The sequence below is a fragment of the Podarcis muralis genome, chromosome Z, assembly GCF_964188315.1.
Source record: "Podarcis muralis chromosome Z, rPodMur119.hap1.1, whole genome shotgun sequence".
Taxonomy (NCBI): Eukaryota; Metazoa; Chordata; class Lepidosauria; order Squamata; family Lacertidae; genus Podarcis; species Podarcis muralis.
The window spans coordinates 30,728,055-30,751,732 of NC_135673.1; positions in this window are offsets into that span (position 1 = coordinate 30,728,055).

Genomic DNA, 23,678 nt, shown 5'->3' on the forward strand with positions numbered 1-23,678 from the left:
CAAAGAAAACACAATGCAGCTGGTGGGAGACAGGGGAAGTCATCAGTCACATAGAATTTGTATTGTTTTTGGATAGAAAACAAGAGCAGCAGTGGATACTGATCACATTTTCTGGATTGATTTTCATTCTGGACATTGTATGAAAAAGTAAGCATCAGCAATTTTAACTCTCATTTCAGGTAGTGTTAAAAACTCACATTGTTCTAGGCGCGTTTTGCGACAGAATTTCATTTGTGCAAGCAGTTTCTGAGCTCTGGGCGCAGTACTGTGCTGAAGATTTCAGACTGCAGAGTGGAAGGAAAGGAGGAGCTTTTTCTGCCTCCCCACTTCCAGCTACTCTCTGAAGAATATTAGGGGGGCGGGCAGGGGAAGGACTAGACCATGTGAAAAAAGAACATATTATTTTAGCTGCAGTTCGTTCATTTTCAGCTTTGCATTCTGGTTATAAAAAAAGGGCACCTACACATTCCATTATTGCACCTATAACCTAGGATTAAGGTATCATTTAGCTCCTAGCTTTTATATCTCAATTTCTTAACAGTGATTTCAGGGATGATGGGAATAGGGAGTTCAGCAACATCTGAAGTACCATCGCTTCTACAGCATTCATGGCTTTCTGGATCCTACTGCTGCTGCTGCTGCTGTTACTCTTACATTTATATCCTGCCTTTTCACCCAGACTGGGACTCAAGGTTAAAACAAAACAGATAAAATACAGAAAGCTAAAAACATTTACATTATAATAGTTTAAAAGTCATTAAACTATAATAAAATTAAAGCAATACAAAAGCAAATCTATTAAAATACAGATAATAAAAGCAGAGCATACCAAGAAGGTCCTCTACCACTTCACCAAGAGTATTCATCATGGTATATACTGATTGCGATCTTGAATTATCTGAGTACCGGTATTTACTTATTAAAGAGGATTCATATTTACTCTTTATGAATACTGACACCGTTCACATCCTACATGCAGACTTCTGATGCACATCTGGATGCTCAAATTGAGAACAGGATTCTGAGTTCTCTGTTGAGCTTTATTCTGATGCAGCATAGCTTCTTTTGTGTTTTTTGTGTTACCAAGGTGGAGGGGGGGGGGAGAGATTAGAATAAACTATAGCATACAACTGAATTTATCCTTTGAAGCAACTTCAGGAAACTGATCATAGCATCCTTTTCCCACTCAAAGACTGGTCTATGTTGATACTAGCTTGGCAAGCACAATTGCCAATAATAGTTTTAAATGTCAGGCACAGGCAAACGAGGTTTAGGGAAGGGGAAAGTTTCAAACAATGCATGACATAGATCATGTTCACCATCCATGTTGAGAGGTGTATGCATGAGCTCCTTCGAAACAATAGGTGCCCAAGGTTTTGTTCCTAACTTTTATGCAGTTAAATAGCATTTCACCAATAACAACAACTTTGTCAGAACTGATTGACAGAGCAAGTGTGGCGTAATGGACAGACAGTCAAGCTTCAGCTGCTGGGGAAATCAGAGTTCAAATATCCATTCAACCATGATATTTATTGGTTAACCTTGAGCCAGGCATGCTTTACCAGCCTCCTCTACCTCACCGACTAGTTGTGAATATCAAATTTGCAACCTGCGAGGCTAAAATGGATTCACAGCCCTAAATTCTTCAGAGGGAAGACGAGATGCAATGTATAATTGAGTTATTTCTGCTATTTAAGAGTGTTGGCTTCTGTCTTCTTTACATGTGTGTGTGCGTGCCCATTGGGACTGATGGGGCAGAATGCAGAGAGACCAACTCTTAAGTGGAGTCGGAGCCAACTAATTCCAGTTTTGCACCCATTCTGCTCCCTGCTGAGTTCTGCAAGGAAAACACTAAGACTAAGGAGGAAGAAATAGACAAACAGGAGCTCCTGGTCTGGCTGTAAGAAGCAAGCGGGTGCAATCATGTTAAGGCTGGTGGGGCAGCCTTCTGCTAATGAACCAGCCTCCACTGCACTTGCCACTCCGTGTCTCTCCTTCATTTTTTATCCCTTATATGAGAGCATAGGAAGAGTCCTACTGGATCAAGTCAAAGGTCTAACGTCCTGTCCTTACACTGGCCAACCTGGTGCCTGCAAGCAGGACATGTGCAACAGTTTTCTCCACTCCAGCAACTGTATTCAGAAATATACTGCCTCCCTCTTGCTTCTATTTTCTTTCTTTAGCTCTTGGGCTTCGGTTTTGGTTGAGAGCACACATGGGGCTCCAGATCATGAATTTTTAACATTATTTAATCACACACACACTTACACACTTCTCAAGACCAGCAAGAGAAATGTCCACACAAGATGTACTATTGGTGTTCACATCTGCATCATGGGAACAAGGAACATAAGACCTCTGATGGATGAAGCCACCAGCCTGTCTATTCCAGGGTCTTGATTCACACAGTATTTAACCGGATGAGAATGGTGATCAAGTTTATTTCACGCCTTTCACCAGCAGGTCACCAGAGTGGTGATACACAACTCAATGTTGAAACAAATCACAGCCACAGGAATAGGGTGGGTCTCCAAAAAACATCTGAGGTGGTGAAGACCAGGGCAAAGAGGTGGATCTTCATTATGTGATGAAACTGTATAATGAAGTTGCCAGGTGCCGCTTTGTAATGAGGGAATACCATGACCTAGGAGCTGTGACAGAGAATGCCCTGTCCTGGGCCACTTCCCCCAAACTTCTTGGAACTGCCAGGAGGGCCCCCTCTGTTAAAATGTGAGGGAGTCTACGGGGCAACAAAGGGGTCTTTCAGATATTTGGGGCCTGAGTGGCCTCTGGGAAGTCCACAAACACAACCTGAAGGCAGAAGTTTTCTCCCATTCATTGCCCTCCATCAGCAGCTGTTCAGTAGCATACTTCCTCTGCCTTAATATGGTAATCCCATTCATTTAACGGACATGCCTAATAGCCAAAGATAAGCCTTTCTACCACCTCCTCCATTTGTCCAATCTCTGAGTCAATGGCTTCCTTTTCCACTGGTTTTGAATCTCCTGCTGTTGTTGGCATCTGTCTGTCTCGAGAGACAATGGACGGCACTTCCAGGGGTGAAGTCAGGCTGTGGCATCTGCAGCACTGAAGTGTCCTCCCTAGGGCCCAAGCCTGGGCAGTGTGCATGGAGGTCCTGGGCTGCCCAGGCGGCAAGACCCCCTCTTGGCCTCTCTAGTGTGGTCCAAAGGAAAGCAGAGCAATAGGTTTGGCACCATCTTGCCTGCAGGAAGGTGACAGGAGGAGGCACACAAGGCGCACAGTTTTCCATCTTCTAGATGGGCTACTTTCCCAGGTTGATGAGCCCTGTCTGCCCCTCACTTCCTTCTACAACACATGCAGAAACCGTCTTCTTGACCATTGGACCCACAATTGGTCTCATCTCCTCAATCCACCAGAGCCTGTCTTTGCATGCAGGCGAAGTACCTAACTCACTGAGGGTTTGGGACCCATCAGCTACCTTTATTGATCCAGCCAGCCACTCAAAGCTGTTCCCAGGGTGTGGCCACTGTCACATGCTGACAGCTTCTAGGAGCCACAGGTGAGAGCTGAGTGCTGGGTGGGAACTAAAGGTGGACAAACTACCCCAGAAGGAGCATGGAGTGTGCTCAGTGTTTTTGAGGAAATCATTCACTTCCTTTATAGCATGCAAAATTTCACCATCCTCTCCCTTCATTCCGCACCCCCAAAACTAAACTAAAAGAACACAAAAGCTCTTCTATGGGAGAGTGCTTTCTCTTGGATCATTTTGTTTCCTCTGAGCTGCAGTGAACTTATTTGATACCCCCTTTAGATTAGGTTGAGGATATGAATTCACATAGGGAAAGGGGCAGAGCTCAGTGGGGAACTGCATGCCTTGCATGCAGAATGTCCCATGTTCCATTGCAGGCGTCTCCTGGCAATGCTGGAGAGGAGACTGGCTGGAAACTCTTAGAATACTACTGCCAGTCAGTGTAAACAATACTAAGTTAGGCAGATCCACTCTGTTGGAATAAGGACACTTCCATTTGGGAAAAGGCTGTGGCTCAATGCCAGAGCACATGTGTTGCAGCATGCTGACATGCCCAGTTTCAATTGCTGGCATCTGGAAGGACTGGGAAAGACCCCATCAAAAATGGGGGGGGGGATACAGCTGGATTGGGGCCATAGTGTGTTGTGGAGGAAACAGTGTCCCCTGCCTATCCTCCTTTGTGTAGATTAGGGCTGCCCCCAGATCTATTTGTTGCAGGACAATTCCTATCAGCCCTGACCGTGACCATGCTGGCTGATGAGAGTTGGTACACAACAACATCTGTAGAGCCACAGATTCCCCCATACCTAATGTAGATTATGAAAACTATGAATCATGCAATCCCCCCCCCAAAAAAAAACACTTTTGAAGGACACCAATCTTGCAAATGGGGCCTTTGCATGGTTGGGAATTTGAATAATGAAACCCCAGTTCAGAAAATCAACATCATTTATGTGGATCGAACAAGCTACTCTTCTGCTCCATCACACGAAGGTCCTACAGCAGGTGTGAAGAACCTTTGGTCATCCAGATGTTGCTGAAGTATAACTGCCATCAGCCTCATCAAGCATGGCCAATGACCAGAGATAATGGGAGCTGTAGTTCAGCAATATATGGAGGGCCAAAGGTTATTGACACCTGTCCTATGGCAATGTATAAACTGAAACAAAGGCATGTGTTGTTATTTGCAAACAATGCTTTTGCATGTGCCCTTTGTGCACAAGCAGAAAACTAGCATCTGCATGTCAGCAGGGACCTTAATGTATAAACTTTTGATGAGAAGTCAGCATCTTATTCCTAAACCATTAAAATAATTTTTAAAAGAAAAAGAAAGTTACGTGTTATTATTCCAAATGGAAAAATTAATTGTAAATAACTGGAAGTCAATTAAGGCTGGGTTCTGCTGGGTAATGCAAATCTTTTATAGTTTTCTTTCAGTTAACTGCCTCATTAATGATTTATAGATGTGTATACAGCTGTGGGAACAGCAGCATTATCTAATGTGCTCTGAGAATAATTACATATGAAAAGAGCCACACAGTTCGGGTGGCGGGGGTGGGGGAGAACCCTCTGAAATTACTTCCATAACCTTCTGCTGTTAACTCCAAACATATAAAAATGTAACACACACACACAATATTTTCTCTCTCTAAAACATAGTACTAGGTAGATAGTAGATCGAGCAAAGAACAGGAGAAGTCTCTTATTAAAGAATGCAGTTTATAAAATGGTTCCATGAAAAGCATACACCCAACTATCAAGAGCCCCTGTATGGATTTCAGTCAGCTCTTGTGTATTTAATATGTACCCCTGCCTATTTGACTAGTACAGTGGACCCTCCAGATACGAACTTAATTCGTTCCGGGGGTCCATTCACACCCTGAAAATTATGTAAATAGAGGTGCGCCTCTGCTCATGCACATGGTGCGATTGAGTGCTTCTGTGCACTTGCGTGGTGCAATTGAGCACTTCTGTGCATGCGCAAGGGGCACAGGGCACTTCTGCGCATGCGCACGTGGCAAAACATGGGAGTATACACTTCTGGGTTTGCCGTGGCTGTAACCCAAAGATTCCGTATCCAGAGGGATACATAAGTAGAGGTACAACTGTATTGAAAGGCTAGCACTGCATAGGTGGGACTGATCATGCAGTTTTTCCTCACCTGATTATCACACAGCCAGAAGGTAGGGCAAGAACAGGAATGCTTGAGTAGTCCTACCCACATTGGGCATAAGATTCCAGCATTGCAGGGAGTTGGACTAGATGACCCTTGGAGTCCCTTCCAACTCTACAATTCTGTGAGTCAGTTCCTTGGTCCATATAGCTCAGTATTGTCTACAAAGACCTGTTGCAGCAGCACTTCATGCCAGGACCTCTGCTAGCGCAATGGGGCTTTCCCCTCCCTACTCTCCTACCTTGTGTGCCTGCTTGCCCCCTAAAATTGTCTCAGGGGCTTGGGAATATCCCCAGAACAGCATGTAGAGGGAGGAGAGGGGAGGTCAAAAATGTTTGCACAGATGGAGTGATCTCCTTAGGCGCTATGCTGAATTCCTTCTACAGAGTCAAAAGAAAAATGCAATCATCAGTGCACCAACAAAGCAACAACTTCGAGAATCACATCGGCAAAAGCGATCGCAGTATATGGGCCATAATAACACACCACAACTCACCCAAATTCCTGGGCAGTGGCAGAGCACATGCCCACCCTGCCCAGGGAGGGCGCGCTCGCAAGGGGCACAGAGGGTGCCCTCCCATGCACCACAGTTCAGGGTAGGGGAGGGGCAGGGAAGCTGCTGCTCACTCTCCTCCTGCTTTCTGTAACTGGGTCAGACATGACCCGGCAATGGAGCTGCTGCAGCTGGGTGAGCCTCACCACAGCTGAGGGCTGCTCTCTGCCGCTGGGTCAGAAGAGCTGTTGCCGCCGGGCATGAGGTGTGCCGCTCACTTGCCTGCCATTTTGTCACTCCCCTCAGTCATGACACCCAGGGCAGACCGCCCCCCCTTCCTATGCCTCTGTCCCTGTGTACATATTTTCCTTAATAAATTAGAAAGGATCCAAAGACTTACTTTAAGCAATAGCTGTGGTGCTATTGCATTGTTGGCCAGTTCCCCACCCTCAGCTAGTTATTCAGTAAACTGGACAAAAACTGGAACACAGAACAATATTTGAAGGAGAAATCAGTTGCCCTTTTATGCCAGGCGGATTTCCATTACGTTTTCTTGAATGATGGCCAGGAATGTTTATGACAATTTCAATAACTTTTTTTAAAAAATTAAGCCAAAGAAAAATATGTTGAAATGAGTCTCATACCAGAGTAGAAAAAGCCACACTTACATTTACTGAATTTTATAATGCATTTTACTTTCCATAAACACCCGCTTTCTGAAACTAGATATCGTTCTGCAAAAAAAAAAGAAAAGAAAAAGGACGCTGTTTGCATTTACACTTCTATCAGTCCTTCCCAGGCATTGAAGAACCGGGAGAATTAAATAAAATGCCCTTACTGGGGAAGCTTGTTGAATCCATGCTTAAAAAGACATAGCCATAATGTCTACATTTTCCCTCCACTGTTGGAGGCAGTATGCCTCTGAATGTCACTTGTTGGGAATCACAAGATTTTGGTGTTTCATTTTAACAGGTTTTGTTTCCAGCTCTGTTTCCCCCCACCCTAAATTGAAACTGGGGTAGTAGAAAGCCACTATTATTTCTCTTTTAAAACATTTCTGGATTTTTTGTACACAGAATGGCTTTGAAAGGGAATCTGACAAATCTGGGGTGGGTAAGGTTATCAAGGATAACCTATTAGGACCAGAGGCAGTATTAACTCTAAATAACAGTTGCTGGGAATCACAGGTGAGGAATGTGCTGTTTAGGGTTGGGAGACATCTGGTTATCAACTTCATGATATATCACCAGCTAAACATCACGATGTCTGAAATAAGGATGGAGCTATGTGGAGTCAGTGGCTGGCTTCACGGTTTGTCCCGCATCATGTTGTTGTTTAGTAGTTTAGTCATGTCCGACTCTTCGTGACCCCATGGACCAGAGCACACCAGGCACTCTTGTCTTCCACTGCCTCCCGCAGTTTGGTCAAACTCATGTTGGTAGCTTTGAGAACACTGTCCAACCATCTCATCCTCTGCCGTCCCCTTCTCCTTGTGCCCTCCATCTTTCCCAACATCAGGGTCTTTTCCAGGGAGTCTTCTCTTCTCAGGAGGTGGCCAAAGTATTGGAGCCTCAGCTTCAGGATCTGTCCTTCCAGTGAGCACTCAGGGCTGATTTCCTTCAGAATGGATAGGTTTGATCTTCTTGAAGTCCATGGGACTCTCAAGAACCCCAGCAGCATAATTCAAAAGCATCAATTCTTCGGTGATCAGCCTTCTTTATGGTCCAGCTCTCACTTCCATACATCACTACTGGGAAAACCATGGCTTTGACTATACGGACCTTTGTTGGCAATATGCCTGTTGTCTTTGTCCATGGAGTTTTCTTGGCAGGGATACTGGAGTGGCTTGCCAGTTCCTGCTCCAGGTGGATCACGTTTGGTCAAAACTCTCTACCATATATGACCTGTCCATCTTGGGTGGCTCTGCATGGCATAGCTCACTGAGTTATTCAAGCCCCTTTGCCATGGCAAGGCAGTGATCTATGAAGGGGATCCCGCATCATAATTAAAAAAAAAAATTAAAAAAATATATGTCCCGCATCATAATTTTTTGCAAAGCTCTCACACACCATGATTCACGATATTTTGCCAGGTCAAAAATCATGATATGGACTTCAAACTGGTTTTGGACAATATATTGCCAAGCCCTAATGCGCATCATGATTCGCGTTATATTGCCAGGTCAAAAATTACGAAACCAATATCACAACATGGACTTCAAACTGGTTTTGGGTGATATATCACCCAGCCCTAATGCTGTTTTGCTCATGTCCTGCTTGCAAGCTTCCCAAAGGCTACAGAGGGGGAAAGATGCTGGTGTAGGTGGTCTGAAGGCTCTTCTTATTTTAATTGAGCTGGATAACCACACCTCAGCCTCTTGTAATCCAATTGGTATCAGCCAGATCATGGACACTGCAGTGATTTGAGGGCCCTGTTTGTTTCTTCTTTGTTTTATTTATTTAACCCTCCTGTGACCATGATGACAGCTTGTAAATAACATGGCAAACATTGAAGAGTATTTACTGGATATGTCATTGTCATATGTTTCCAGAACGTGCATGGGCAGTGGGGGAAGAAGGTTTTACCGTTTCTTTTTGCTCACTATATTAAAAGGGAAGGGCCCATGGGCTTGAATCATATTGTGAAGGGAACGGAGAGGGGGAAAGAGTCCTATAAATTAATGCAGGGTTTTACAGAGGCTTGTGTGGAATCAAGGGAGAGTTATCCAGGCCCTTCAACTGCTGCTTGAAAGATCAGGAGGACAATAGGAAAGATAAATCCACTTGTAGCTTCCACCCTGATCAATTTTAAGTTGAACATAATTTCACTTAATCCAGGCGCTGACGGCACCTCAAGCTATTAATACAAACTCAGACTCTGTGGCATAGGCTTTCGAAAGAAACATTTTATTGGAGCTTCACCTGATTAAAGAAATCTGATAGCTGGTTAATCATAAGTTTCAGGTGATTAACTCATGAGGGAAAAAAGCAACTGTTCTGAGGGGGGGGGGAGGCCATGGGTATGTTCTGTATCAGAGACAAATTTGTGATTGCAACATAAGGCCTTATTTTATCACAGGGACATTGGAGGATGCCTTACACAGGGTCAGATCATTGGTCCAGCTAGCTCAGTGCTGTCTACACTGACTGACAGCAGCTCTCTCAGCTCTGCTTGGAGATTGATTGATTGATTGATTGATTGATTTAGGAGTATTTCTACCCCTCCTACAAATCGGAAGTTTTTGAGGCAGCTTGCAATATTCAAAGCACAGTAAAACAGACAATGATACAATAGTCACTAAAGCAGGACAAAGGTTTGGACAGTGGTACCTCGGATGGTTGGATAGTGTTTTCGAGGTTACCAGCATGAGTTTGACCAAACTGCGGGAGGTAGTGGAGGACAGAGGTGCCTGGCGTGCTCTGGTCCATGGGGTCACAAAGAGTCGGACACGACTAAATGACTAAACAACAACACCTCGGTTTTCGAACGTAATCCATTCTGGAAGACCATTTGACTTCCGAAACATCCTAAAACAGGCACAAAGGGCAGTCTGAAAATTTAATTGAGAAAACTGAGAAACACACAGTGGAAACCGTTCAACTTCCAAGGCATGTTCAAAAACGGAAGCACTTACTTCCGGGTTTTCGGCGTTTGAAAACCGAAACATTCGACTTCCAAGACTTTCAGAAACCGAGCGACCACTGTATAAGTTTTTTCTCCTTGTTCCCTTATGTTCCAACAAATGCCTAGGGCTGACCACTGAAGCAATTCCTCCCACACAGGTCATGAAGACTTTCTTACTGGGTGGCTGCTGCTGCTGCCTCTCATAGCCCCAGGCCCTGCTGGCAGATGCAGAAGATGTTGGGGGGGGGGACACAAATGTGTAACAAACCTCCCTCCCACCCTTCAGATCTAGCCCTGCCCTGTGGGTGATGGAGAACAAACTGTCAATCTTCATTCAGCGTCACCATCAGGGTGGAACTTTGGGGCAGCCCCAACTTCGCTGCCGCCCGCCAGCATTTTAAGATCGCCCCAGACAGCGGAGAAGTCTCCGCTGTCCCGGGGTTTTTTAAAATGCTGGGGGTGGGAAGAAAAGCCCTTGTCCCCCTCCCAGCCTTCAGAAGAGGTCGGGGGACAGACTGTCCCCGGACCTGGTCTGAAGTCGGTTTCTATAGGAACGCATTGATTGATTTTCAATGCATTCCTATGGGAAACCGTGCTTCGCAAGACGAAAAACTTGCAAGAAGAAAAAACTTGTGGAACGAATTAATTTCGTCTTGCGAGGCACCACTGTATTGCATATTAATTCCTCACCACTTCCAGACTTACGCATGTGTACCTGAAACTCAAGGTTGTGGGAAGGTTTACTTTAGCAGAGTTAAACAATCCCCTTTATAAGTTTATGAAGCCATCAGCTTGTTGCTGACTCGTCTGAGTTCTACTAATAATGATGCCTTCCTGGTTAAAAATCCCTTTGAATCCTACTTAAAGAATACACACACAAATCTGATTCATGTTAATATAACACTATTTCACTCTCAGATTCATTCAGGTTTACAGAACTGTACCTGAAGGCAGGCTTGGGTTACAAAACAAGCAAATAAACTATACCAGACGGAAGTTGGTCCTGAGGTGACTGCAACTGAGCAGTTATCTTTCAAAACTACCAGCAACCGACAAACTGGTTGTCACAGCAACCAGTAAGAACATGGAGGCCGTTAGTCCTCTGCTGGAATGTTGCACTTGACTGCAGCTTTACATCCCACAAAGGTTAACAAAAAGAAGCTTACAACATCAAGTCAGGGCAATGCAGAAAATATCAGAGACAGAGGGTTTTTGTGATGTTTTGAATGGGTTGTATTACATATGCAAACAAAACAGAACTTGGATGCATTCCTCTTTCATTACAAGGGATACACAGATGAGGGATACAGAACCTCAGGCCCAGGGGCCCAAATGAGTCCCTTCAGGTCTCTCTGGTCATGCAGGACTTTCTCCAGATAGTGCCACACTCAGCTTCCTCATTGGGTGGCTGCTGTTAAGGTATCATGGACTGACTGGATGCAGAGGAATGGTGGGTGGAACCAGCTGTGGAAACCACCAAGGGAAGAAGACTCAGACCCTGGAGAGTGGTGGTGGGATAATGATGAGTGGTCACAGGGTAAAGACTAGGAAGAGGTGATGCGAGCTAACAAGTCGTAGTGAGCTGGGAGAGTCTGCAGCAGAGATAAGTCCAGAATCAGAGTCAGAAGCTGAAGCAGGAGAGTGGGAGAGGGAGACCAAGAGGCAGAGACGAGGCAGGCTAGTGAAGAGTTAAGGGTGTCTCCCCCTCCTGCTGTGACAAGCTCCCCTCCCCCCACCTGACTTCCAGAACCAGGAGAGACATGAAAAGTGTAGATTAAAGACAGGCTACATGCAGGCACAGTCTCTGATTGCTTAGGAAAAGCCCTGGGGAGGAGGAGGCACAGATGGCTGTGGGAAGGTGGGGACCTTTAGTCTCAGCAACTGGTTTCGTGGAGTAAGACCTATAGGGAAAGAGCTGCTGTGCTGACACTGAGCCAGGTCTGTGAAGAACATAAAGGTAAAGGTAACCCTGCCCGTACGGGCCAGTCTTGACAGACTCTAGGGTTGTGCGCCCATCTCACTCAAGAGGCCGGGGGCCAGCACTGTCCGGAGACACTTCCGGATCACGTGGCCAGCGTGACATCGCTGCTCTGGCAAGCCAGAGCCGCACACGAAAATGCCGTTTACCTTCCCGCTAGTAAGCGGTCCCTATTTATCTACTTGCACCCGGGGGTGCTTTCGAACTGCTAGGTTGGCAGGCGCTGGGACCGAGCAGCAGGAGCGCACCCCGCCGCGGGGATTCGAACCGCCGACCTTTCGATCGGCAAGCCCTAGGCGCTGAGGCTTTTACCCACAGCGCCACCCCCGTCCCTTGTGAAGAACATAGTTTTGCAAATAAAGAGTTAACTCCAACTTCAAATTGTGTGATTTACTGCTGGCTTGTTCTTTGACATAAGGTCTCCCACAGCCCTGATGGCAGACAGAGGAGGGGCTGGGGAGCAAAGATATGAGCATGCCATCCACCCAGTTCTCAGGTGTTCCAACTGATGCTAATGAGACACTAAGGAACGAACCTGGGACCTTCTACATGCAAAGCAGATGCTCTACCACTGAGCTACAGCTCTTCTCAATGGTTGGTTTTTCTTCTTACTCCCCTCCCCACTTTTCCTCTTTAAATTTATTGTGAGTTTGTACGTTGTGCAATTAATTGTAAGCTGTCTGGTGACATAGCATCATGATTGTTGTAGTCTTTTACTGCTTATTGTTTGTTTTTAAGTTAATACAGTGGGCAGTGTGGGCAGTTCTGTTGCACAGGGCACCAAGCTCAGGGGGTGCAAAATTGAGAAGATCCATAACTGAAAAGATCCATTTGGGGGTACCAATTTTTGGCCTTGCACAAACAGAATCCAGACATGGGAGTGGGCTGCTCAAGACATGGACCAAGCACTTTGTGCAATTTCACCCATTTTCCCCAAATAACACCAACAGAGGAGGCTGGCTGCTGTGTCATATGACCAAGCCAAAAGGGGTTTGGAAGAGGTGAAAGTCTCTCCTTGTCCTGTGCTACTCTGCCACAGTCCCAGAATGCTGGATTAAGTTCCACTGCCTGAGACCCGGCTGAGCCATGGTGAGGGACTTGTGCACAACTGGGAAAGCTGAAGATCTATAAAATCTCCCTCACCCTGGTGGATGCTGGATTTGAATTGTGCTGTAAGTGACCGTGGGCTGCTAGTCACTCTGTTTCTTAAGAAAAAAGAAGAGCCCTGATGGGCCAGGCCAATGGCTCATCTAGTCCAGCACCCTGTTCTCACAGTTACTGGCGGAGGAAGGGAGGGAGTGCACCGCCCCTGGCAGCATGATCCCAGTGGGGTGCCATTGTGGCTGCCACCCCACCCACGCTGGGCACAATGACCCCACAGGCAGTGCGCCACACCCCTGGGACACAAGCCAGCCCCACCTGCTCTTCACCCCCCGGTGCTGGAGCATGAAGCTCTGCCACTGTCACAGTGGCCAATTAGATGCCCATGGGAAACCCACAAGCAGGACCTGGGTGCACTCTCCTAACTTGTGATTCCCTGCCTCAACTGAACCGCTTCACAGGGTTGATGTGAGGTATGGAGAAAATCATTTATGCAACCCTCAGTATTTTGAAGGACGGGATAAAATGCAACAAGTAAACAAAAATTGCATGCGGAATCCCTCCCTGCAGCTGGAGAACCTGCCTTTTGTATGACCATTGATTACTGTGGAGTAGTCAACGTGGCACCCTCCAAATGTTGTACAAATGTTGTACACTAAAACTGGTGGTAGTGGCTGTCACTGATGAACACTGGAATCCGAAACATCAAAAGGATGCCACCTTGTCTGTCCTTGGAGACCTGAGACATGTACAGTTTGTGTAACCCTGCTTACAGCAGAGATGGGAAACCTGTTGCCCTCCAGATGTTGTTGGACTCCAGTTCCCATCTGCCCTAACTAGCATAGCCAAAGGTCAGGGATGATGGGAGTTGTAGTCCAGCCACCTCTGGCATACAGTTTTGGGTGAAGAGGTGGATAAGGGTGGGCCCTGCAGACACAGTCCCACTATCTCAACTACTCTTCCATATCCTTGGATATGTGGAATATGTGGCAATATTTCATGCCCAGTGTGAATTGTTTTGTTATTGTGCTGCTATTAATGCACTTCAAATAGGTGTGGGGTGTGTGTAAGAGGAGGGCAAGTTGTTGGTCACTGGACAGCAGGCACACTTAAGGCTTGAGCCTTATCAAAGACCAAGAAAGGATCCCTCAGCAGAGAACAAATAGTATGTCCTGGTTCAGCAGCTCAGCCTGAAAGGGGCAGATGACGTTGGTGAGAAATAGCGAAGACAAGGTGTTCCAAGGGGAAGACAGATTTGTGTGTGTTCATTATACATTTTCCAGCTTTGTTATTCTGGCAATGTCTGGCTTATAAAAAATAGGTGGCTTCAAACCAGGTGGAACTTCTGGTTTCATCCCAAGTTGTTTACCCACAGTGGCATACGCAAGATAATTTATTGGAGTGGCAAACATGGTTATAGATTTTACCTGTCACCTTTCTCCAGGCTGCTGTCCTAAGTTACAAAATCAAGGTGGGGAGGGGGGATTTGAGCAGCACGTAGGCCATATATAATTAAAGTTGCTGGAAGAATCACAGACTTCAAGCTTTTGCTTTGTGGAAGAACACTAAGAAGAGAGATCAGGACCCCAGACGTTTCCCATCCGCCATTGGCACCCGGACAGCAGACTAAGCAGGCAGGACACCTGGTCACAGTATCCTATCCCCCTAGGATAAGAGGTACTTATATTTAAATTAAATGTGAGCCAATGCATTTAAATCAGCACATGTAATTCGATGTCCTCTCTCCTCTCTTCTTTTGGTGAGGAATTTACTCTCTTTTTGGCAATGTACAAATGGCAACCCTAAGTCAGGGGTAGGCAACCTAAGGCCCGTGGGCTGGATGTGGCCCAATCGCCTTCTAAATCCGGCCTGTGGACGGTCTGGGAATCAGCATGTTTTTACATGAGTAGAATGTGTCCCTTTATTTAAAATGCATCTCTGGGTTATTTGTGGGGCATAGGAATTCATTCATTTTGTTGTTGTTTCAAAATATAGTCCGGCCCACCACATGGTCTGGGGGACGGCGGACCGGCCCACAGCTGAAAAAGGTTGCTGATCCCTGCCCTAGGCTGACATTCAGCCCTATTAAAGACCCCATTTACATGACCACTCTGGACAACGCTGACCCACCCATGAGGTGGGGTGATGAAGACACCTCAGGCGGCAGAAGCACAAGAGACAGCACCCTGCCTTTCCTGCCAGCACCAGAACACCCCAATCTTGCTTGTTGGCAGTGGAAGTGGTGGGGCAGGCAGGGTGCAGTGGCTGGGGGGCACGTCTCTAGTTTCACCTCAGGTGGCGAAACAGGACAGGTCACCCCTGAGTCTGAAGAACCCAACTGAACAAAGCAAACTTTGTTCTATTGCCTATTAGAAGATTTACTTTCTTCTGGAATGATCTTAGAAGCTAACACACCGTAACTAAGCAAATGAAAATGTATTCATTGCTAGAGAGAGGGACTCTGCAAATTTCAGACCAGGAAACAAGTAATTTATTTTACATTTGATAAACAAGAGGGAGTGATTTACCAGACTGTACCCATCAGCCTTCTGGAGCTTGTAGACAGGGAGGAAAAAATTGATAGAGATGTTTTAGAAGGCTAGGCATCCCTTGGGAGCATCTCTTGCATTTAATAAGGAGGGAAAGAGCACCTTTTGTGCGTCCAATAAAAGTTGAGCCTCTCACGAAGATTTATACCATATTACACTGAGAAATTCAATGTACAACGATCCCTCCTGGTGTGCTCAGATCTCAGAGTAATTCTCCTTGACTGTGTGATCAACTTAGGTTTGATGCAAGCTCTACCGTTTTCAATATTACATACTTGTAGAGGACAAGAAAATATTCTCAGTTCATGAGGCAGCTTGCCTCTTCTCTTAAACAAAAACTAGGCTACTATCTTAAGTCTGCTGAGAATTAAATTTGCACGTATGTAATTAAAACATGGCAAACACCACAGGGCTGCTAGGCTCCAGCCTTGCACCCTTCCCTTGCTTGCACGGCAACTGAGGACTCAGCAAAACACAGGAGTGCTGGGCATCTATAAATAAAGTGCATGCAAATGTTATGCATATTTTTATTATGGGCCTGGACCCTGTGTCCTTTCAGTATCTGATCTCCTTGTAGATCACAAGATGCAGTGGTGGCTGCTGGTTCATATGTTCCTCGGTAGGGATGGAGGGAGAAATTCAATTCAGTTCACATTTACAGTGATACCTCAGGTTACAGATGCTTCAGGTTACAGACTCCACTAACCCAGAAATAGTACCTCGGGTTAAGAACTTTGCTTCAGGATGAGACCAGAAATCATGTGGTGGCAGCAGCAGGAGGCCCCATTAGCTAAAGTGGTAAGAACACTTTCAGGTTAAGAATGGACCTCCGGAACGAATTAAGTTCTGAACCTGAGGTACCACTGTAAAGGTGAGCCTAGCCAATTTCTGAAAAACAAACTGAAACACAGCTGTCCTTCAAACTTCACACTTCTCTCATTTTTGCGAGGCACCTTCTCCAGCAAAGGAGAAGGCAAGAAATGTTTATAAAAAATGCACATATCTGAAGGTGAAGTCTGCATCACATGCATATATTAGTGAAAATAACATACAAAACGACATTTTATTGGGGGAAATCGCTTTGCAAAAATGTGTGCATTAGAAGGAATAAACACTAAATAAAAAGATAATTTTTCATAATGACGTAAAAAGAAGAAGCACCAATCATGCCATGAAACCTTTCCTACTAAAATCAGACAAGTACCTACACTTTTGATATTTCATCACTGCTGAAAACAACGTTAATGATTTGTTGTACACCATCATGCTTCCCCCACCCGAATGAGACAGTGGTTTATAAATATTTTTATGAATAATAAATAAATAAAAATGTTCTCTGATGAACCCATTCCAGTGATGTTTTTGCAGCTGTTTCTGTGAACCAAGTCTCTCCATCAAAGCATTCTTGGGCTACTGCAAGAAGTGCTGTGTTCATGTGACTGTTCCTCTGTCTTTTTTGATACTTCTGTACCTATTCAAAAGCCCTGGCAATGATTTATGTTTTAGAAGGCTGTGTGATAGAGTTTGACGTTTTCCAGCTGAGGCGTGGCCCTCCTCCAGCTCATGCTTCATTACGTCTCACTTCCTTGGAGAGGGATGGAGAGAGTAAAAATAGCCAGGTTGTTTAAAATGTAGAAAGGCATAAATTAATTCTCACCAGATGGCCTATTCAATTGTCATCTTTATAAAATTATGGTTGACAAACTTTTGCCCACCATGAAAAGGAAGAAAGAAAGAAAGAAAGCTAGACCATGTAGGCTGAGAAAGACTTTATATGTACCTCTTTTTCTTCTAAACATTCTCCTCTCCTATATGAAAATTAAAAAATATGGCTTGGCAAGGATTTCATACCTGTAACTGCCTGATGGAAGTGGTCTCACCCAAAACTCTCTGTGTGTGGTTCCAGAATCAATGGCCATTAGCCATGAGGGCAATTGATGATTTACACTTTTACAGCGTGCCCAGTAATACCAGTTGCTGGGAATCACAAGTGTGGAAGGAGCTGTTGCACTCACACCTTAATTGCAGGCTTTCCATGGGTATCTTGTTGGCCAGTGTGAAAATATGCTGGTGGACTAGTTGGAATTTTTTCCTTATCCAGCAGGGCTTCCCTTATGTTCTTAACAGATAAAAAGGAGGTTTGTGGCTTGTGCGTGAAAAACAAAGAAATTGGAAGCTGATTTCTGTCTGAAATGTGTACACTTTGGAAAATGTGAGTGTGCAGCGGAAGAAGAATGGAGGAAGTTTAAGGACTATTTAAAGAAATATTGTAAAATTAATGAAGTTTAAATTGATGTTGGATTAGTGAAATAAATGGTTGACGGCGGTAATGGTTAAGATAAGGAGAAAAACAAGAGCAAACTAAGATAAAATATGAGAAGATTTGCTGAATAATCGATTAGAAATTGGATCCAGAAAGGGGTAGCATGAGGAAGTCGGGGAAGTAAGGCTTTAAGAAAATAAGCTTTGAAATTATACTTGTTATTATTTGTTTGTTATGCTTTAATGTACTGTTATGTTTTGTTTTTGTAACTATAAGAAAAAAACCCTTAATAAATTTTTTTTTAAAAAAAGAAAAGAAAATGTGAGTGTGTGTGCAGGGTGTGGCTTACACAGCTATTCACCACAAATCCCTGCAAAACGGCAACATTTCCAATGATTCTGGAATTTGTTCACTTATATTTTTTTGTGAGAGTACATTTTGCTGGAGTGTTCTTGCCATTTTCTTGTCAGTGTTGGGAAGGCAATCTGAGTATCGAGCTACAGTACATTAAAATTTGTATCGGCAGCATGACATCTGTTTCCACCCTTTTAATTATAGGTTATTATTATTTAATAAATAAATAAATAAATATGCAGTTTAATTACAAAGGAGACATCCAAGTAGTTCACTAGTATATAACCAATTGCAGAAGTATTAAAAGATAAACACCCATAATTAACATACACGGTAAAACAATCTCATTAGATGAGGAAAATGGAGGATTTTCATCAGTACCACAGTATGTGGGGAGGTGAGGTTTAACTTTTGCCTCCCTGTTGCAATTAGCCTTTGGGGGGTGGGGATGGGAATATCCCTCCAAGTCCCCCATCACCTGGCAAAATTCTAAATACAGGCATTGACATATGTGTTGCACCCCTTCTGATGTACTTCAAATGTGTGGACTGTAGGGTTCTGGAAGAAATTCAGTTCAGTTTGCATTTAAAGGCAAACTTCCCTAATTCACACTTTCTGGAACAATACCTGAATCAAAACACTACCATCCTTTGAAATTCACATGCCTCTGAATTTTGCACGGCGGTTCTCCAGCCAAGTAATGTGTACCAAAGAGCATATATTTGGGTAAAGTGTGCAAATAAATGCATATAGTAGTGAAAATAACATACAAATGGATTGTATTAGGAGAAATTGCTTTGTGTATTAGGAGAAAAAGTGTGTATATTAGAAATGGGCACTAAAATGCTGATGAATCTTCATGAGGACTTCTTAAAAAAATAATAATCACAAGCTGACGTGGAAATGCCAAGAACCAAGCTCAAGACTGGGTCCAACAGTGATCAAGTCACAGAGTCAGAGGCTACAAAGTCAGCAACAAAGGAGTCATACTGGGTACCTGAGTGTGATGTTGGTGACCAAGTGGCCATTAAATCTAAGGCTGGCTGGCAGGAGTCTGTTGGACTACCAGGTGCATAGAGTCAGAGCAGGATTCTCTCAGGTAACTTCCTCTACAAAGAAAAGAACTAAGTCCCTTGAGTGTTGTACTAGGACCTGGGACAGCTGGGTTCAAATCACCTCCCACTTCATTGGGTTACCATGGGCCAATCCATAGTTTCATGATGTACTTCCAGAAGAAGTTGGTTTTTTTAATCCGTTTTGAATATTCCAACATTCAGCTTCATTGGGTGTCCAAGAGTTCTAGCGTTACAAGAGAGGAAGCAAACATTTTCTCTATCCACTTTCTCAATGCCACACATACTTTTATAAGCATCTACCATGTCTCCTCTTATTCCCCTTTTCTCTAAACTAAAAAGTCCCAAATGCTGCAACCTTTACTCATAACTGAGTCAATCAACACCCTTGATAATTTTCTGAACCTTTTCCTGCTCTACAATATCCTGTACAGGTGCCAGGACTGTACACAATATTCCAAATGCGGTAGCACTATAGATTTGTATAACGGCATTATGTTATCAGCAGTTTCACTTTGAATTCCTAATTTCCTAATATTTCCTAGCATGGAATTTGCCTTTTTTGCAGCTGTTGCACACTGGGGCGACATCTTCGTCAACCTATCCACTACAAATGCTAGATCCCATTCCTGATCAGTTACAGCCAGTTCTGATCCCATGAGCATATATGTGAAATTAAGGGGGGGGGGGGAATTCCCCCAACATGCATCACTTTTACACTTGCCTACATTGAATTGCATTTGCCCATTCACTCAGTTTGGAGAGGTCATTTTGGTCCTTTTCACAATCTCTCTCTCTCTCTCTCTCTCTCTCTCTCTCTCTCTCTCTCTCTCTCTCTCTCTCTCTCTCTCTCTCTCAAAATGACCCTCAACGATTTAGTATCATCAGCAAATCTGCCCACATCACTGCTCACCCTTAACTCTATAAACAAGTCAAAAAGTACAGATCCCAATACTGATTTTTGTGGGACCCTGCTTTCGACTTCCTTCCATTCAGGGAACTCTTCATTTGTTCCTACTCTCTGCTAACTAACAATTTCCTGATCCTGTCATCTTATTCCATGACAGCTAAGCTTACTCAGGAGTCTTTGGTGAGGTACCTTGTCAAGAGCTTTTTGAAAGTCCAAGTGTGTGAAAAAAAATTAAAGCCCTCATTAACATTCCTCAGGATTTCTCTTAAAATACACATATTTCTATGTAATTTCGCCCAACAGACACATTTTTTTAAAGCATATGCTCCTAATATTTATACAGTGGTACCTCGGATTAAGAACTTAATTTGTTCTGGAGGTCCGTTCTTAACCTGAAACTGTTCTTAACCTGAAGCACCACTTTAGCTAATGGGGCCTCCTCCTGCTGCTGCGTGATTTCTGTTCTCATCCTGAAGCAAAGTTCTTAACCCGAGATACTATTTCTGGGTTAGCGGAGTCTGTAACCTGAAGCGTCTGTAACCCAAGGTACCACTGTATTATCCCTAATATGATATTCAAATTTTCCCTTATATAATACATTTTTGTATGTTATTTCCACTAATATATGCATTTTTTGCACACTTTACCTTTGTTATCCATTACGCACATTACTTGGCTGGAGAACTGCATGGCAAAATTTGGAGAACTGCAGATTTCGAAGGCTGGCTGTGTTACTGTTCATGCATTTTTGGGGAAGTCAGTTTGGTTCATTGTGCTTAGCAAGAAGCCATTGCACACATAAAATAATAATAATAATAACAGGAATACTGCTACTAATAATGGTTTACATTTCTACTACCCAACCCCTAGTGGATAAATAATTTCTCGTGCCCCCCCCCTCAAGTTTTGTTACACAAATCTGTAAAGCCTTAAAAAGAATTTTAGATGTTCTAATGGATATCTCTCTCTCAACATCAGACAGCCAAAAAATAAAAGGTGTTTGCAAGAGACGACCTTCCCTTCTGCGATCTTAGCAAGGGGTGGATGTAATTGTTTCTGAGATCGTCACAGAACGGGCACTCAAGGAGCACATGAGTTATGTCTTCTACTGATAAACAGTTGCAGCCACAAACTCTATCCTTCTTAGGAATCCCTTTATGTCGACCCGTCCGGTCTGCTAATGGAAGGACGTTTAGTCTTGGCTGTGTAAAGGCTATCCTCATTTTAACATTTGTAAATCTACCAGATATCTTGGCAGGGATAGATACAATTGGATAAAAGAAGCATACAGTTTATTAGATTGACAGATGTTGGTGTCAGCCACTGGTGATTGCATCTTGGTGTTTCTCAACCTTTGGAGTATTAATTCTTTAGCTCTCTGAAAAACCCTGCATCACAAGAGAGGGGCAGAGAGTCCCAAGCTCATGGAGCAAACTGCACTTCACGTTTCCACAAGTTTGGAGCCTTATCTTCCGAAATTGTGATGAAAGATTCTCATACCTGCTTAAAAACAATTTTTAACAAAAAAAAAGGGGGGAACTAGTGTAAGGGCTTCGGTTTTAATGTGTATTACACTCAGTTCTGCACAGAATAGTGCTATTTTTGGAGAAATAGGGGCTAACAGGAGTCTGCACAAAAAAATAAAATTGTTTTGCGCTCTCTCCAGGGAGTCAAAATTGGTCATGGCACACAGTGGTGCTCCATATAACAACTCCATATAACAACACTCTGGTCTTATAAAGTTCTAACGTGGGCTGAACCAAGTTGCCCCCTTTTGCATGGTGGAATCATAACAATCCATTTAAAGTTCTATGAGCTAATAGTGTGCTTGATTGTGTTGTAAGCCCCTGGGATGTGCTTCAAAGAAAATCCTCTCAACCTCGACTGACATAGTAGAAAAGAAAAAAAAATGTCCTGGTTCAAGAGTCACGGCACCAAATGTTGAAAGCCAAAAATGGCTCATCTCCTGAGTTTATAAAACCCAGAAGCTTGAGGAGTCCATCGCTGTTTATTGCAAAGCAATAGGTTACAGTCAGATTGTTCCGCAAAACTGCAACCCTGCCCGATTGTTCAGGCAGTGGTATTTATAAAGTTTCAAACAAAGCATTTAAATTTACACCAATCGTGTACATCATTACCTCATTTCATGTTTAATACACATATGCAATAAGCACTGGCAATTTTGCTGATTCATTGTTGATTCTCACCGTGATCTGTTACATTGCATTAGTATGCATGTTGAGAACCTGTGTTATGTGCAGCCATTTGCACTATGTAGCAACTTATGTTCTAGCTTTGAGCAGAGGCGTAGCAAGCCCAGGTGGTACCCGGTGCGAACTTTTTTTGTCAACCCCCCCTCCCCACATCGACAGCTCAGGGTAAGCTTGGGAGTCGTGGGTGGGCACCGAATGTCACCCCTCAGCGAAGACACCTGGGGTGGTCCACACCCCCTTCCTACGCCTCTGCTCAAACTAAATCTCAACTAAAGTATCCATGATAGATGGATAGTTTTAAAGCAACCTCTGCATAAAAACCTCCAACGAAGGAGAGTCCATCACCTTCCAAGGGAGTCTTTTCCACTGTCAAACAGCTGTTAGAGTCTGAAAGTTCTTTCTGGTATTTATTTCGTAAATCCTTTCTTGTAACTTCAATCCATTGGTTTGGGTCCTACCCTCTGAAGCAGTAGAAAACAAGCTGGCTCTATCTTCCATGTGACAACACTTTTAGACATTTGAAGTTAGCTATCATATCTCTTTTCAGTGTCCTCTTTTCCAGGCTAAACCTCATAAGGCTTGGCTTCCAGACCCTTGGTCATCTGGGTTGCCCTCCTCTACACACATTCCAGTTTGTCAATATCCTCCTTAAATTGTGGTGCCCAGAACTGGACACAATCACTCCAGGTGGGGTCTACCGAAGGCAGAACAGAGTGGGACTATGACTTCCCTTGATCTGGACTTAGTATTAGCTGATTTTGTTGCTGTATCACACTGTTGTCTCATGTTAAGTTTGTGCTCTACTAAGACCCCTATATTCTTTTCACATCTACTATTGGCAATCCATGTGTTCCCCATCTTATATTTGTGCAGCTGGTTATTCCTGCCTAAGTATAGAGCCTTACATTTGTCCCTATTGAAATTAATTTTGTTAGTGTTGACCCGGCAGACTAGAGACTACTTCATCAAATGCAAGTTGAAAGGCAAGATGACACACTTGCAAAAATATTTCTCGTTTTTCATTCAAAAAGAACTAGACCCTCCCCCAACCCAAATCATATGAAACTATTTTCATGGAATTAGGCAATGGCATCATTGTGCAGCACTCAAAGTTCTAGAGGTATAGCAACAAGTTTTTGCATGGTTAAAATTCATTAATAAGTTGGCTGTCTTCCAAGGCTCTGTGTGTGTGTGTGTGTGTGCGCGCGCGCGTGTGTGTGTGTGTGTGCATATAGTGCTCATCTGCCACAATGTCCAGAAGGTAAGGAAGACTCACCTGTTCTGTCATCTCTCTGCATTTTAATTGCTTTCTCTTTTGCATATTAGGGACTAAGCAGAAGGGGAAAGCCTTAGCCTCTTGCTGTGAATATGATTTTGCTGTGTGGGGGGAGGGGGGGAGTAAAAACACACAGAGATAAGGAGAATCTGTAGATACT